Source organism: Ochlerotatus camptorhynchus, unplaced genomic scaffold, assembly GCF_037179485.1.
Source record: "Ochlerotatus camptorhynchus isolate MF236.1 unplaced genomic scaffold, CSIRO-AGI_Acam_v1.1 ptg000374l, whole genome shotgun sequence".
NCBI classification, from domain to species: Eukaryota; Metazoa; Arthropoda; class Insecta; order Diptera; family Culicidae; genus Ochlerotatus; species Ochlerotatus camptorhynchus.
In genome coordinates, this window is record NW_027040862.1 from 421,589 (window position 1) to 436,740 (window position 15,152).

The 15,152-nt window shown below is 37.3% G+C and overlaps 1 long non-coding RNA gene and 1 pseudogene across 1 annotated transcript in view; one reads left to right on the forward strand and one right to left on the reverse strand.

Annotated features, from left to right (window-relative positions):
• LOC135710288 (uncharacterized) overlaps nt 1–15,152 on the reverse strand; it is a 494,016-nt gene that overhangs the window by 395,700 nt on the left and 83,164 nt on the right. The window lies entirely within an intron of this gene.
• LOC135710247 (uncharacterized) lies at nt 305–759 on the forward strand (annotated as a pseudogene).

The following is a 15,152-nucleotide window of genomic DNA, read 5'->3' on the forward strand; positions in this document are numbered from 1 at the left end:
GGTTTGTGCAAAATTATGGTCCCTAGTAATAAAGATACAAAAAAGTAGTTTTTCCCATACTAATTTCCATACAAATTTCAAACGCAATGCGGAAAGCCGGGTTACAACCAATCGTCCCCAAATTTTGCACAGTTGTTTGAGACCCCAAATGAAACCAAAAAAAAAACATTGTTCTGAAAAAATGATCATGATGACCCATCCTAGTATATACAGATTCTTGGTTTAAAAATTGCTACAAAATCTGTATAAATACAGATTGTTCTGTATTTTTGGCATCCCTGGTCTTGGCTGTCAGTGGATGTAAATGGATCTCGAACAGAAACGAAGTGCTATTTTTGCCTTGTTCCGAGCTGGAAAACGGCAGAAGGACATAGTTCGTGAGCTGTCAAAAGATACCTGGATACCGGAAGTACCAAAAAAACGGATGAAACAAGAACGGGTAAAAAGAGCGAAGGTGCTGCTGTAGAGGGCCGCAGAAGGAAGGTTGGAGAATATCGTGTTTACCGACGAGAAACTCTTCACCGTACAGCAGATCGTGAATAAGCAGAACGACAGAGTTCGGTTGCCAGAAAGATCGTGAACCCATGCTGACGGCCACCAGGCGACAGAAACCAGCATCGATGATGGTTTGGGCAGGAATCACCCGTGTTGGCCGGACTCCGCGGGTTTTTGTCCTTGAAGGAGTGAAGATCAACCAAAATACATATGTATCGGGAATTAGTTCTACAGATCGTCACCGAACTGTGGGCTAGGGGTTGAAACGGTTGACGTTTTTTACTACACTCGCTTCGTTGTCGTGCGTGACAGCCTGTTTGTATTCGTACACTAATGCTCTACCGTCGTCTCTTTCAGACAACACAAACGGTAGAATAACATTCGAGCAAAAAGAAAGTTATCAAGTAACTATCATATGACATGTGTGATTTCGTTCTAATTCCTCAATTTGGTGTAAATTAAAGCTTTTTTGATCAGAAATGTTATTACTAGGACATCATTGCTTACCATTTTCAGAATTCACACAAGTACAACATCAGCAGCTCTTATTATGAGAGAAACTAAAACACATACATTCGTGACGTTCTTCGGCGACAGTGTCGTATGACAGAGCCTGTCATATGACATTTTAGTTTGGTACTATACTATGATAGCTTGTTTTGCAAGTGTCGGAGGCAAAGGCAGTCGATTATCACAGAAAATGTGTCAACTACCGTGACCGCTTACAAGACTGCTGTGGGCACTTCGTCATTTCGGTTTCAGACAATTCCCACGTGAATTCAATCGAGCCGATATCCAAAAAGTACAAAAGATGTTTTTCGGCAGACTAGTCGAATGGTTGAAGTGATTGTGATTCCGTTACTAACCGGGATAATGCATCAGCAACGTTCATCTCTCCTGGTACTCGAGTTACCTTGAAATTATATGGTTGCAGTCGTAGTGCCAATGCTTCAGCTCGTGATACTGCTCTCTTGCCTATCCTGTGTTGTCCACCAAAAATGAATTCGTTTGATTCCGCATCCGTGCTAATTGTAAAGGTTGTGCTCAAAAGGGTGGTTATGCTTAAGGTTTTCCAACAGAACTCGGCGCCGACTCACAAGGCGAAGAAAACCCAACTCTGGATTGCGGAACATTTTCCAGGGTTCATTTCGAGCTCGGAGCGGCCGGAGAGTTCGCTGTCTGGAGTATGTTGGAGGCCGAAGTCTGCTTTTAAAAAACATGAAGGTGTGGTTGTCCTGAAGCGACATATGGATAAAATAGCACAAGAGCACCTGCGGGGCTCGTATGATGCGTTTCTCGTTAAAATCGAGTGGTTAAAATCAAGGGCGAACAAGTTTAACTTGACCAGTGAATGTTGAAAAAGTGATTTGTTTTCAAATGAAACTAAATGAATTTGAAACAACATGTTTTTGTTTGGATTAATTTATCTGTTTGTTTCAATTTAGTACTTCAATTGCCGGACCCTGTAAATAGTAAAATATTTAAAGGATTCAATTAAATTCCCGGTTGTTTTCGATTCCCGGTTCAGTGGTCACCCTGAAAATTTCAAAGCAATTTCGGTGTGAATTTTAAGAATATTTAAAAATAGTTCCATGGAATTAATGAATAGGATTCAAAGGAAAGTTTAACGAAAATTCATAGGAATTACCGAGGCTAATTCCTAAGGAATTTTGAGAAAAGTTGGACGAGAATTCTGAGGATTATTTCACGATTACTCTTAGGAGAGCTTCTAAGTAATTCAAAAGAGAAATCTGATTATGTTTCCGCCATCATCTCAAAATTCTGTGCCATGGTGTCAATGTGTCATACCATTAGTGTGACAGTGCGCTCTTTGGATCTGCGATATTAAACAGAAGACTTGAAAGCTCATCATTTTGCTTAGCCTTCTTCAAGATTCGACATCAATCGATCCATCGCCACGTCACATTAACCAATCTCGACTGGTTATTAGGAAATCCGTGTTCAATTTTTTTCGACCACCCAAGCCCTTTTTATCAATCGACACCAATTCCATTGCATCTCATCGCCGAACTGATTTAATCCTTTCATAATTGAATTCAATCCCATTATCGGTTTTCTCACCGCAAGCCTCAACTCAATTAATGCTCCATCAAAAGTTCCTCCCGTCTGACCACAAACTTTCCTGGCACGATTTTCACCAATCTCTCCCATACTGTCATCGATCGCAAAATCATAACTTATCGGGCCAAAGGGAGTGCCGCCTTTTTCTCCAGTAACAAACAACAGCAAGAAAAAAAAAGCAATGAATAAATTTTCATAAATATTTACCATTATCGGGAGGCGCCCGGGCATGGCAAATGGACCGATCCCTCTTTCCCGAACGTCTTCAACCGCCGCCTCAAACTCAATTGACATTCCGAAGTTCCTTCTTCTTCGGAGAAACGACATTCAGTCCCGCATATTTTTCCGTCTTCCCTCAATCGACCCCGACGATTATTCCGTCACTCGAAACCGATCGATATGACATTTTAAAGTGTTCTTCTGGTTCGTGATTTATCTGTTTGGTCCACCGGTTTTCTTATTTGTGTTTTGCAGATCTTGAAAAGTTTTGCTGCACCCGAAACTAATACTTCCCGTTTGGCCAATGTTTGCTAATGCAGTTGCTTACATTCCGGGGGTAAACAGCCATCCTTGGTGGTGAATGTACATCCATAAACTTGCTCCTCCTGGGGAGGGGGACCCAAACTTTGTTCCATCCCTTTCTTCGGGTGCCGGAATTTTCGCAGAAAGATTCTTCACTCAGATTCCGGCAAACGCAATGCACTTTAGGATCGCTTTGTTTCCTCGGCACTCTCTCTCTCTCTCTCTTTCTCGGTCTTTGGGGCAGCTGCCGCCCTCCGGTTGCCTGACACGTTCACATCTACCTAGGATATGTATGGGAAAGCATTTTTATTTACGTTAGGTGCCGTCATGCAGGATGTAGTTTCTTGTGTTTTTTTCCAGTACAATTGTTATTACCCTAGTGTTTATATACGAATACATGTATGTATGCGCGTTAGGGTGGGTCAAGTTTGTATGGTGAATCACAAACCCCTGTTCCCCACTGCTCTTACGATGTATATTTAAGTCCCAAACAATTGTATCAAATTTGAACGAATCTGGTTATGATCTGGATTTGCAGGAGAACCCTAAAGTTTGCATGGGACAATGTATGGGAAACGAAACGAACCTATTAATTTGCTTGTCAAAAACTCAATTAATTAACGTCGGTCTCTGTTCCGCAATCTAGTGCCAATGACCGACGGACAGGAAGGCAGCTTCCACCCCTGCGAAGAATTTCGCACCCATTCAAACATACATGGACCGGGACCAACGGCGCCGGCTCAAATAATGCTCAAATTTCACTAAATCTCGGAAATAGGTTGCGAATACGATGAAGAACAACTTTTTCCAAGTCTGAGTTCGTAGTGTTAATTTAGCCCTATTGCCCCGCGCATACCTACAGGTGTATGTATGAGCTTGTAGGTACGTGTGGAACACTTGGTCTAAAGTGGAAGATTAGTAACTTTTTGTACAAAGATCAAATCGATTTGTAGCCTTCGACAAAGTTGTTTTGTATAGTGTTCTCAGTCTAAATCCATGGTTTAGTGAAATTTGAGCAATATTTGGACTTTTTGGAAAGCAAAGCATCTCCCGCAAATCCATAGTATTACCAACAATCAATACGAAACTAACGATTTTAAATTGGCTCACCACTTTAGTAGCCTATTGGTCCCAAGCAAACGATTAACGTACCCTATTCTAGTTGAAATTCAATTACTACACTATGTTTGTTTTGATTCGCTATGAAAGTTTGACAGATAACATCAGGGGTGTGTGGATTCATGCAGAACATGCAGGGGTGAGTGAAATAGCTTGGGACTGTTTGGGACCGTTGTTCTGGTACTGAGTGAGCCAAAAATAATAATGATTTTCTTCGGGACCCAGTGGTCTTAGAGTTACCTCTATGGTATTACCATAGAGGTAACTCTAAGACTAGAAGGTCCCGAAGAAACGTGCTCAACTTTTTGGCTCAGCTCTGGTACTCTTTTCGGTCCCAAGCTAATCGATTCACCCCTAGAAACATAGGAAAATCCACTAACCCCTCATTTTATCTGTCAAACTTTCATAGCAAATCAAAACAAACATTGTGTAGTACTAGAATTTCAACTAGAATGGGGGTGCGTTAATCGATTTGCTTGGGACCAATAGGCTAGTCAAGTAATGATCCAATTTAAAATCGTTAGTTTCCACCGGTTGGTATAACCAAATTCGTTCGCACAGTTTTTTCGGGACCTCAATACGCACTGAAAGAGCAGTGGGTAACAGGAGGTTGTCAAGTTGACCCACCCTAATGTGCATCCTATGTTCATCTGCTTTGTGTGAGCGAAATGTGCTCTTTTCGGTGTAACTTCTTTTGCCATGGCGAAAAGAAAAAAAAAAAAACGAACACTTGCAATGTTGCAGTGCATTCTTTCGGTTCGGAGCGCTGCCCTGGCTTTTTCCACCCGTCAGAATGGGACTCTGTTTTTATTTGCCGAATGGAGTAAACACCCGCACTTACCTTCACCGCACATGGATGTTGTTTCATTTCAACGACGACGACGACGAGGAGGACGAGTGAAGTGTGGAAGCTCTTCCTCTTCAGCTGTTGTGTTTTCATTTTCAACTAATGCTACTCCCGTGCTGCATTTAGCTTAGTTCGTGCTTGCATGGTTGTATGTTGTATGTTGAGTGGCAAACGGTAACCAGCATATTTCATTTCCAAGCTGGGTGAATTGCTCCGAACTACCTCTACCGAGAATGTTTTTTTTTCTCATCTCGTATGTTGTGTCCATCTTGTTGAAGAAGGTGGTTGGTTGTTCATATTTAATTTTCAAGTTACGAATGTTATATGTTATCCATTATTAATAACTGTCTGAAGCACAGTATGCACGCCGGGTCCTGATGGAATGTTTCTTCTGGTTCCGGTGAATGCAATGGTTTGCTCTCGAATAAAGCTGCCTTGGCTTGTGATACGTCGATTTAAAATACATTCAAACTAATTCACGTTTCTGAAACATGGTATTCTTGTAGTGACGGTTCATTAACGTTGGATCAGTTTCAATAACCGAAAACATGCCCACTATTCTGATGCAAAATTTGAAAATGCTTAAACGGTTCCAAATCATTTCCTCATCATTAGGCTCCCAAAGTGTGAACTCCTTCGGTAGTAAATTGAGTTGGCACAAAAATTAGGAAGTTTGTATGGAAATTACTAAGAGAAAACCAAATGTTTTTGACGTAGGACTACGTCTTTGTGTTCGATATGGGGGTACACTTTGTGAGTACGAAAAATGAGCATGTAACGAAAGGGTCAGGTTTTGAACGCATATATCTCCAAAGCATTAGAGTGAAATATGTCATGCAATATGCCATTCGACGGGGGCTTACTCCAGCAATTTTGTGGCATATAGTACAAATAGTGCAAATAGTTAAACAACTAAGAAATTTAACTAAAATTTGTAGCATCAAAATTTCCCATACATTTGCTTACACCATAAGGTGTATATTTCCTAACAAAGACATCACATCCCAAGTAACAAAATGAATTTTATGGTACACTTGAAGAAGTTTTCAAGACAAGTTCTATAAAACTGAACATAAAACTAATTATTCTACAAAGCTACTCTAAAACAGCCATAAAGCCTTCATAAGATGAAGGAGGCCCATACTAACGAAGGTTCTCAATACTAGTTTTTAAGGTTCGCTTAAAACTTGACATTCCTACCGATACATGCTTATAATGGCATTCAAGATCTCTTTAAATCTCTGATAAAACTACGACAAGTTGCCATTGTTATATGTTTTTTTTTTCTCTTCAAGAGTGCTTCCAGTACGTGATAAGTTTGTTTCACAGGTTCCAGTTTTTGCTAGATAGGCAGCTTGTTTCTTGATGGGAGTCCGCTTTGAGAAGCGTCCGAGAACGGTTGTGTGTTTTTGCTCCGCTGCGTGCTTTTTTTTAGAGCTCGGGCTATCTTTGTGCTGCCGTGTAGTTTTTCGGTGCTCGCATTTGAATAGTTTTGTGTCCCGGACGCAATAATTCGATTTAGAATGATTTGTGCTGATGTTTTTCCCCTGTTGCTTTGGTGCCTGGAGTGCTCTCGCTCCCTTTGTTGACGGTGTGACTCGACCGCGCTGATCTATTATTAGGTTTTTGTGGTGTGCATTGCTTTTGTGCACAGAGTGACATGAAGAAGAAAAGTGATATTTAGTTATTGTGTGGTTGGATTCGCTGGAGGAGGAATTGTTTAGAAATGACTAGAGAAAAATAAGCACCGAGAATGCGCTCCCGGATATATTGATTTGGTGAGTACGTTCCAGTTGAAGATTGTTCTCTCTAAATATCCCTTTTTTGAATACATTTCATTTATCAAACATTATTATATGCTGGGTTTGGGGGGGCAGCCTAAGGGTTTCAAAGGATTTGTAGACTGGACAAGGGTTCGTGGATTTGCCAGTCCCTTGTCACGTGTTGATAGACGTACATCTTGTCGTTTGTCTTCCAAAGGTCTTCAATGAAGTTGATTCACCCTGCTGCAACAAACCATCAGGCAGAACTTTACAACCAGTGAAGTATCTGCAGTCATAGGTAATCCTTGCACTGATGGTGGGTTCTATTCACATCACATTAAATGGAATATTTACGTATTTAGAGAAATTAGTGAACGGCGCCGGTGGTAAGCGTGATTACCTCTCACCCCAGCAGGCCTGGGTTCAATCCCAGTCGGCGCCGCCGGGATGTTCTGAGGCATAACATCTATGATCACGCCTTCCTTCGGATGGGAAGTGAAGCCGTTGGTCCCCGGTTCATGAGTTGATGGGTCGATAGGTAGGGTCCAGGTGTGGGAGCTGCCTTCCTGGCACGTCGGTAGCATCGGTGCTCAGCACGGAAAACAAGATCGACGGAAAAAAACAAACCAAAGGAAAAAAAAAAAGAAATTAGTGGCATCGCGAGTGATAATGTGCGTGAAAGAGCTCCGTACGATCGGTATTGATGTTGGTTCGCTTGCGACTATTTTTACAAAAAAAAAATAAGTGTTTTCGTACGAAATTGATATCGAAAGTGTGCCAAAAGTGCGTCTAAACGTGTTTCGCAGTTGGGTGTGGTGAAATTCGTGAATTCGCGGTTTTTTTTCAGGAAAAATTCCGTATCACAAAACTGACAGGATTTTGGGATTCTTGACCCCCCCCCCCTCCGTAGACAATTGTCCATGCATTTTTTTTTATTTGTGTGGGCCGTGCATAATTGCTAACGCGACGCGACCAATTCAAGAGAATCTTATTATTTTTTTTATTAACGTCGCTTAAGAGTAGAATTTAATGAAGGCATAAGCGCTTTTTCGTAGCTTCTTTATCTCCAGGTTTAAAAGATCATCGGTAGCAGAGGCTTATTCTTGTGTAAAGGGCACCACCGTGGAGTTTGAGTTTGAATAAATCCCAGGTCCTATTATATTATTATTATATATTCAATGACAAATATTTAAAACAGTATCAAAACACAACTGGAAGAAGCAACGTAACATTGTTTGATTTTCTCTAATGTATGTTCTACGTTTATATGACAGAGCAATTAACCATTTTATTTTTCCGTTCCCGGAGAGAAAATTTCATTACTTGTTGATATATTTAATTGTATACTTGTAAATACTCATTTAATCAGATTCGGAATATGAGTGATCGGGGAGCTTATTGTGTTCGCGAGTCCTCCGTTTAGGTTGGATTTACTGATTTGAATCTTTAAGTTTATTTTCAGCTCTTCGATGATGGAAATTTTTTAGAATAATATTATAATGGTTCACTTTTTCAGCCTTCGTTCAGGAAAATACAAAAAAAAATATTGTAATCCATGATAGCAAGTGCATGAAAACTGTTAACTGTCCAAATAACCTCGATTTTTCTGACTATTGATTCATTATTAAAGTGAAATTATAAACAGCTTTCGGGGACGCCGTTTTACTTGCATAGCTTTGCTGCGACGAACACTTGAAGACATATTATTATTTAAAAATTTATTTCCAGCTCTTCAATGATGAAACATTTTTTGAGTTCGTTGATGACGGAACATCTTTGGATTTATAACGTAATGATTAGTTTTTCTCAGTCTTCACTCAAGTTAGATCCATTGTTTTAAATAAGATAAGTTTATTTTCAGATCGTTGAATATTTGAATATATGACATCATTAGGTTTACAAAATAATAATACACTTTTTTCAGTTTTCATTCATGCGGGATGTATGGATTTTAATTATTTAAGCTTGCTTTCAGCTCTTCGATGATGAAACACCTCTAGGATTTTATTATAATATTTCATTTATATTATTGAATTTTGCATTTATATTATAAATATTTACTTTTTCAGCTTAGAGATGAACTAGCCTACAGAAGTTAAAGTAAAGTTAATGTAAAGTTAATGTAAAGTTAAAGTAAAGTCAAAGTAAAATTAAAGTTAAGTTAAAGTTAAGTTAAAGTTAAGTTAAGTTAAAGTTAAGTTAAAGCTAAGTTAAAGTTAAGTTAAAGTTAAGTTAAAGTTAGGCTAAAGTTAAGTTAAAGTTAAGTTAAAGTTAAGTTAAAGTTAAGTTAAAGTTAAGTTAAAGTTAAGTTAAAGTTAAGTTAAAGTTAAGTTAAAGTTAGGCTAAAGTTAAGTTAAAGTTAAGTTAAAGTTAAGTTAAAGTTAAGTTAAAGTTAAGTTTAAGTTAAGTTAAAGTTAAGTTAAAGCTAAGTTAAAGTTAAGTTAAAGTTAAGTTAAAGTTAAGTTAAAGTTAAGTTAAAGTTAAGTTAAAGTTAAGTTAAAGCTAAGTTAAAGTTAAGTTAAAGTTAAGTTAAAGTTAGGTTAAAGCTAAGTTAAAGTTTAGTTAAAGTTAAGTTAAAGTTAAGTTAAAGTTAAGTTAAAGTTAAGTTGAAGTTAAGTTGAAGTTAAGTTAAAGTTAAGTTAAAGTTAAGTTAAAGTTAAGTCAAAGTTAAGTTAAAGTTAAGTTAAAGTTAAGTTGAAGTTATGTTAAAGTTAAGTTAAAGTTAAGTTGAAGTTATGTTAAAGTTAAGATAAAATAAAGTTAATATCATTTTATATTCTGTTTATACTCACGAGCGCGAGTGTGTGTGCGTGTGTATGCGCCCGTATGTATGTGTTTGTGTACCTATTATAAATCACTACAATCAGCATTAGTTTACCAAAAACGATCCCGGCTGCTGCAAACCTTTCCCCACATCCAACATCCCAGTGATTTCTCGTGGAAGCGCAGAGGATTTCTCGGTTTCCTTCACAGCGAGTATCACGTCAACACATTCCTTCCCATTCCCTATTGAACCTGCATTCGGACACGGCCGGCGCTGGTATTGCTAAATATTAGATCTTCAGTTTTTACACATTGAGGATGAATGTTAGTCCCAAACATCATCTGTTGGTTCTCTGTGTAATTGCAGCTGATCTGGTAATAACAGAGTAGCAACCGTGGGCGGTCAATAATGCTAATGCTAATGCTAATAGGCAGCTTGTTTCTTGATGGAAAATCTGTTCGAGTTATAAATTTTTCGATTATTTGGTATTCCTTTACCTATAACGATGTGAATAAAAATTGGTCATGGACATATTAACAACAGGGCTGATAGCGGGTCACTTTTTTGAAGGTGGTCACTAAAAAGTCATTATTTTCGACAAAAAGTAACTAAAGTCACTTTTTTCGCCATTCCCGCTTGAATTGCAATGTAAAAAAATAAAAATAATGTTACAGTGCTACAGTACACTTAGTTCTTAGTTGAAAGTTCATCAAACTAACGAACGAAAAAGTACGCAGAAGAAAGCAAGACGATACATCATCAAAGCACACTTTTATTTGCGATTTTGTACCTTTGAGGAGTCTAGATTCAACTGCAAAATTAAATAATCAGGGTGACCGGGAAATCGGGATAACAAGAAATTCGATGTCACCGGAATAAACTCGTGAACTTCGATGCCAAATTTGAAAAAAAAAATGTGCTTCTTCCTCTCTCAAGACTAGATATTCAGGATACAGTTACTTTGAAGAACTATTAAAAGAACTTTTTTCCAAAGCAGTTTTGAACAGATTTTAGAATAGATTCTAGAGATATGTAATACCAAGGTAGGGGAGAACAGTACATAACACACCCCCGGGATAAGACGCACTTTTTCATTTTATTTTGAGTTTTTCTTGGAATTTTTAATCCAATTCAAGGATTTATCATGCAGGATTTTGAGTTCAGATGCTATGCTAGAAGTGCTGCTTGATAAGACAACAAAAAAGTTACGTAAAAGCCATGAAAAACGCAAATGAAAGTCAGCTGGTGCGTTCTGCCCAGGGGGTGCGTTGTATACCATTCTCCCCTACTTCGGACAACACGTTATAGGGAGTTTTGGGATGAACTATACGAGGGTTATGACTAGAGCTCCAAGTCAATTGTGTGAGATCAGTGTTTTTTAAGTAGCCCTGTGAACAATTTCTTGGGTACAACTCGGACTAGGAACTACTTGGAAAGCATTTCCAGATAATTTTAAGGAGAACTCCTTGTGAATTTCCAGTAGAACTTAGAGAAGAACTCCAAGACAATTCAGATAAAACATTTATGAGAACTCAGAGGGGAACAGCATGGAAATTTCAAAGGAGGTGAATTCTTTAAAAAAGTCTATAACTCAAAGAAAATCTAAGGGCGAATTTTATATTTTTTTTAGTGTTCTGCAGAGAAGAAAATTCAAGGCACTTCCAAAGATAAGAATTTATATTTCAGAAGAATTCTGTAAAGAACTCTATAAGGGGAAATTCTTTTGAAAGAAATACTTGAACTTAAATATAATCCTGTTAAGCTCTGTAAAGCTTCTCTGGAACTTTAAATATGGCAAGTTGGAATTTAAATTGTTGCCCATAACTGAACAGTCTCAAATTATCATGTCAAATATTTATTTCGTTGCAATAAATATAAGAACCTTATTGTAACTAAAATCAAACACTTCATCAATCAGTAGCTTTTTGTTATATATATTGTTAATCTGCTGATTGGTTTAAGTTAAATTTGAATCCAGATCTCTAAAATTTCACCAAGTTCATGTACCTAATGAGTTTAAATTTTCATTCTTGTCAATGTCAACAAAATATAACCATTGGATCATTTTCGTCAATGCCCTAGAAATCTAGTTTTGTAGGTAATTCTGAGTAGAATTCCAAGGCAACCTTGAATAGGATTCAATACAAATTTTAATGAAAATTCATAACAGTTTGTGACGTTAATTCTTAAGGAATTATGAGAAAATTTGAACGATAAGGAGGATTACACCATGATCATTCTGAGGAGAACTTCGAGATAATACAAAAGAGAAATCTAATGACATTCTAAGAATAATTTGAACAAGATTCTGGGACAAAAGGAATCCGGAGCAAATTTCGACGTGAGTTTTCGGAGAATTCATAGAGAGTATATTATGGAAGATTACAATTACATATGAGTATAACTCCTATTGAACATCAAATGAATTCGGTTAAAAATTCCAAGAGGGTTTTGACAATTTTGTTGGAGAAATCTAAGAAGAACCGCAAGTTATTTTTAGGTAAGAATTTCATAGTTGTGAGTTGAATTCCAAGGAAACAGGCAATATTCAACGGTAATTCCAAAATATATTCAATGAGAATAATTCCAACGGATTTCTTAGGTATATCCCTAGAAAATTCTGAGCTAGATTTCAAGTGGATTTAGAGGAGTATTCTAAGGATATTCCGGTGTTTTGTTTTCAGATAATTCAAAGAAGAATCCCAGCAGCATTTCGAAGAATTTTTGGGATTTCCTAGCAGCCTATGTATGGATCCAAATTAGGCGAATTTAGGCCGAAATTACATCCATTTCCCCTAGTACTGTATTTGATACGTTTAAGCTCAATGACCCTTTCCTTCCCACGGTAGCACGGGGGATCTATAGGTTTTTGGTCCGTCTTACGACTATCATTACAGCTTAAATTAAATTAAATTAAAAAAAAATCACCTCGGAACTAATAAATTGAGCTTTATAACTTCAAAAGTGTCTTAGTCCTACAATTTGTAAATTTCCCGCATCTTGCAGTTCTTTTTTTAGAATCATTTGTTAGAGGTATCGCAAATTAATCGAAAACTATATCCCAATCTATTATTTTAAAATGCAATTGACAACAGATTTTAAAGAGTAAAACGACAAATCCAAAATAGGGGAAATGGCTCTAATGTTGACTATGGATCTAAGATTGGGCCCATCGCTAAAAATCTGTTATTTATCAATTTTATCTAGATGAACACGTCATTCGGACGGTACTAATGGATATTCTTGGTCGCTATTGAAAATTTAGTCGATTTCAGAATTTATGTATGGGCCCAAATTAGGGCATTTAAGCCGACATAACATCCTTTTCCCCTATATCACATTTCCACAAAGATCAAAAGCTTGAAAATAATCGAAGAATATTAACAAATCTCCAGAGGCAAGACTAAGAGATCTGAAAACAAATGGTTCATTCAAGTACTTGTATACCTTTCTTTAGTCTGACACCTCTCAAGTTAGAATGAAAACTTTCTTATATCCAAAATTTTAAGATTATGTGTCAGTCTGTCAAATGTCATATGATCCAAAATCTCGTCAAGAATCTTGTGAATTGAAGCTCAAGGATTTTATGAATTCCTGGTATCTTGCATAAACTCCCTTAGCTCAGTCGGTAAATGCGCAGCTACAAAGCAAGACCATGCTGGAGGTGGCTGGGTTCAATTCCTGGTCCGATCTAGGAATTTTTCGGGTTGGAAAATTTCACGACTTCACTGGTTCTATGCCCAGGATTGATTGGACTTGCCACACAATTATATCAATGCAAAAATGGTACAGTCATCGAAAGCTTTTAAATTAATAACTGTGGAAGTGCATCTAGAACACTAAGTTGAGAGCACGTAATAAGCCAGTATGCGATACGCAATAAGCTTGGAATGCGAAGAAGAAGAAGAACATTCGAACATTCTATTTTTTAAAAATGTTGCCATAAAGGCATCAAAATTTCTTAATCGAGCTAAGAGTGTATAGAACCACAGTAGGCATTGGTTGTCAGGATAAGTTCATTTGTTTACATCATGGCTTCACCGGAACAAGCACGTCGAGATTCTATCCTGCGTGCTCAAAACAAAAATCCCACTCCTGGCAGTTTTCGATCAAATTCATGGGTAGGCTTTTTTTTTAATTCAGGAGACCATAAGAATTTCAAATATGGTATAATATCTCTGTTATTGAAAGTCGTGTTACACAGTGATGTTTGTTAGATCTTGCAATGTAAACTTTTGACGAATGCGTACAGATACGAAATTGATGCCTACCTTTTTTGGATGACTGACAAATAAATTGGCATGATTCTATTTCTGAAAGTTTTCTGATAATGTTTAAGTCACATTTTGGTAACTTTTTAAAATTATTTTGGTCACTAATTCACTATTTTTATTGCTTAACAATGCTATCAGCTCTGTAACAACGACGATCATTTTTGAGCTTGTAGTTCAGCGATTTTCCATGCTATATTTATTTTACCGTCGTTGAGCATTACAAAAGTTCGAAAAATCTAACGCGCCTCGACGATATTGCTTGAATATTGATTTATTTAAAAATAAAAATCTTATTGGCAAAGTGATAAATTTGAAACAGGCAGATTTTTTTATGAATTTGAAAGGGATTTTACAGATTCCTTTGTCAAATCCAGAACCTTATTAGGAACGGTAATAATCAGTTGAGATAACTGAAATCGAATGATTATTATTGTCATTTCCGGAGTGATTTGAGATTTGGGCGTAATTGTATTTATAAACAAACACGTCAATCGCCGATTTTTCGCGATACCAAATTCCAGTTTGGTAAAGAGAGATGAAAAAACGGATTTGTACCTTCCTTAAAAGTTGTCCTAGCTCGCTATTCTAATATCTATATACAATCTTCACACTGCCGTACTCTAACGGAACTATCAACTCTATGCTTTCATCTACTCCATCTATCGTATAAAAATTACCACTACAGTCTGTTAATTGAAATTAGCATCTTCAACTATAAAAATCTTGTTGAATATCCAAATTTATTACAATAGATAAGTGGCCTAGTTTTAAGTGCCATATTAAATTTTATGTTAAATTTTCACAAAAACATCGAAAAAATTAAATGCACCCTCGTAAAACGTCGATTTGACTAATTATTTAACATTGAAAAATAAAACATATTCTTCAGATCGAGGGGGATTTACAACATTTACAACATTTAGTTTTACAACATTTCGCATTTCGAAAAGCTGAAAGCGCAATCGTTCCCGAAAAAGATCCTCTTCTTCCGGATGGTTACAGAAGTGCACCATCTTTCAGAAGTGTTGATTTTTTCGCCGAATAAAATCACTGCTATGGATCGGAAACCAGCTAATCTCCGCTAACTAACGGTTTCAGTGGTTAGCTGTCGGTTGTCATCTTTTCGCAATATCTGGAGAAGGCTGGTATGTTTTTTAAACTTTCGACAATGTTTTAAGAATTCGAGGGCCCCGCTCAGTTTGCTCTTCTCCGCCAGATAGTCAGTCGTTGATGGTGTACTGGTTCTTCATAAGAAGTAAATTTTGCTGAAATCGACTTGAATTTTT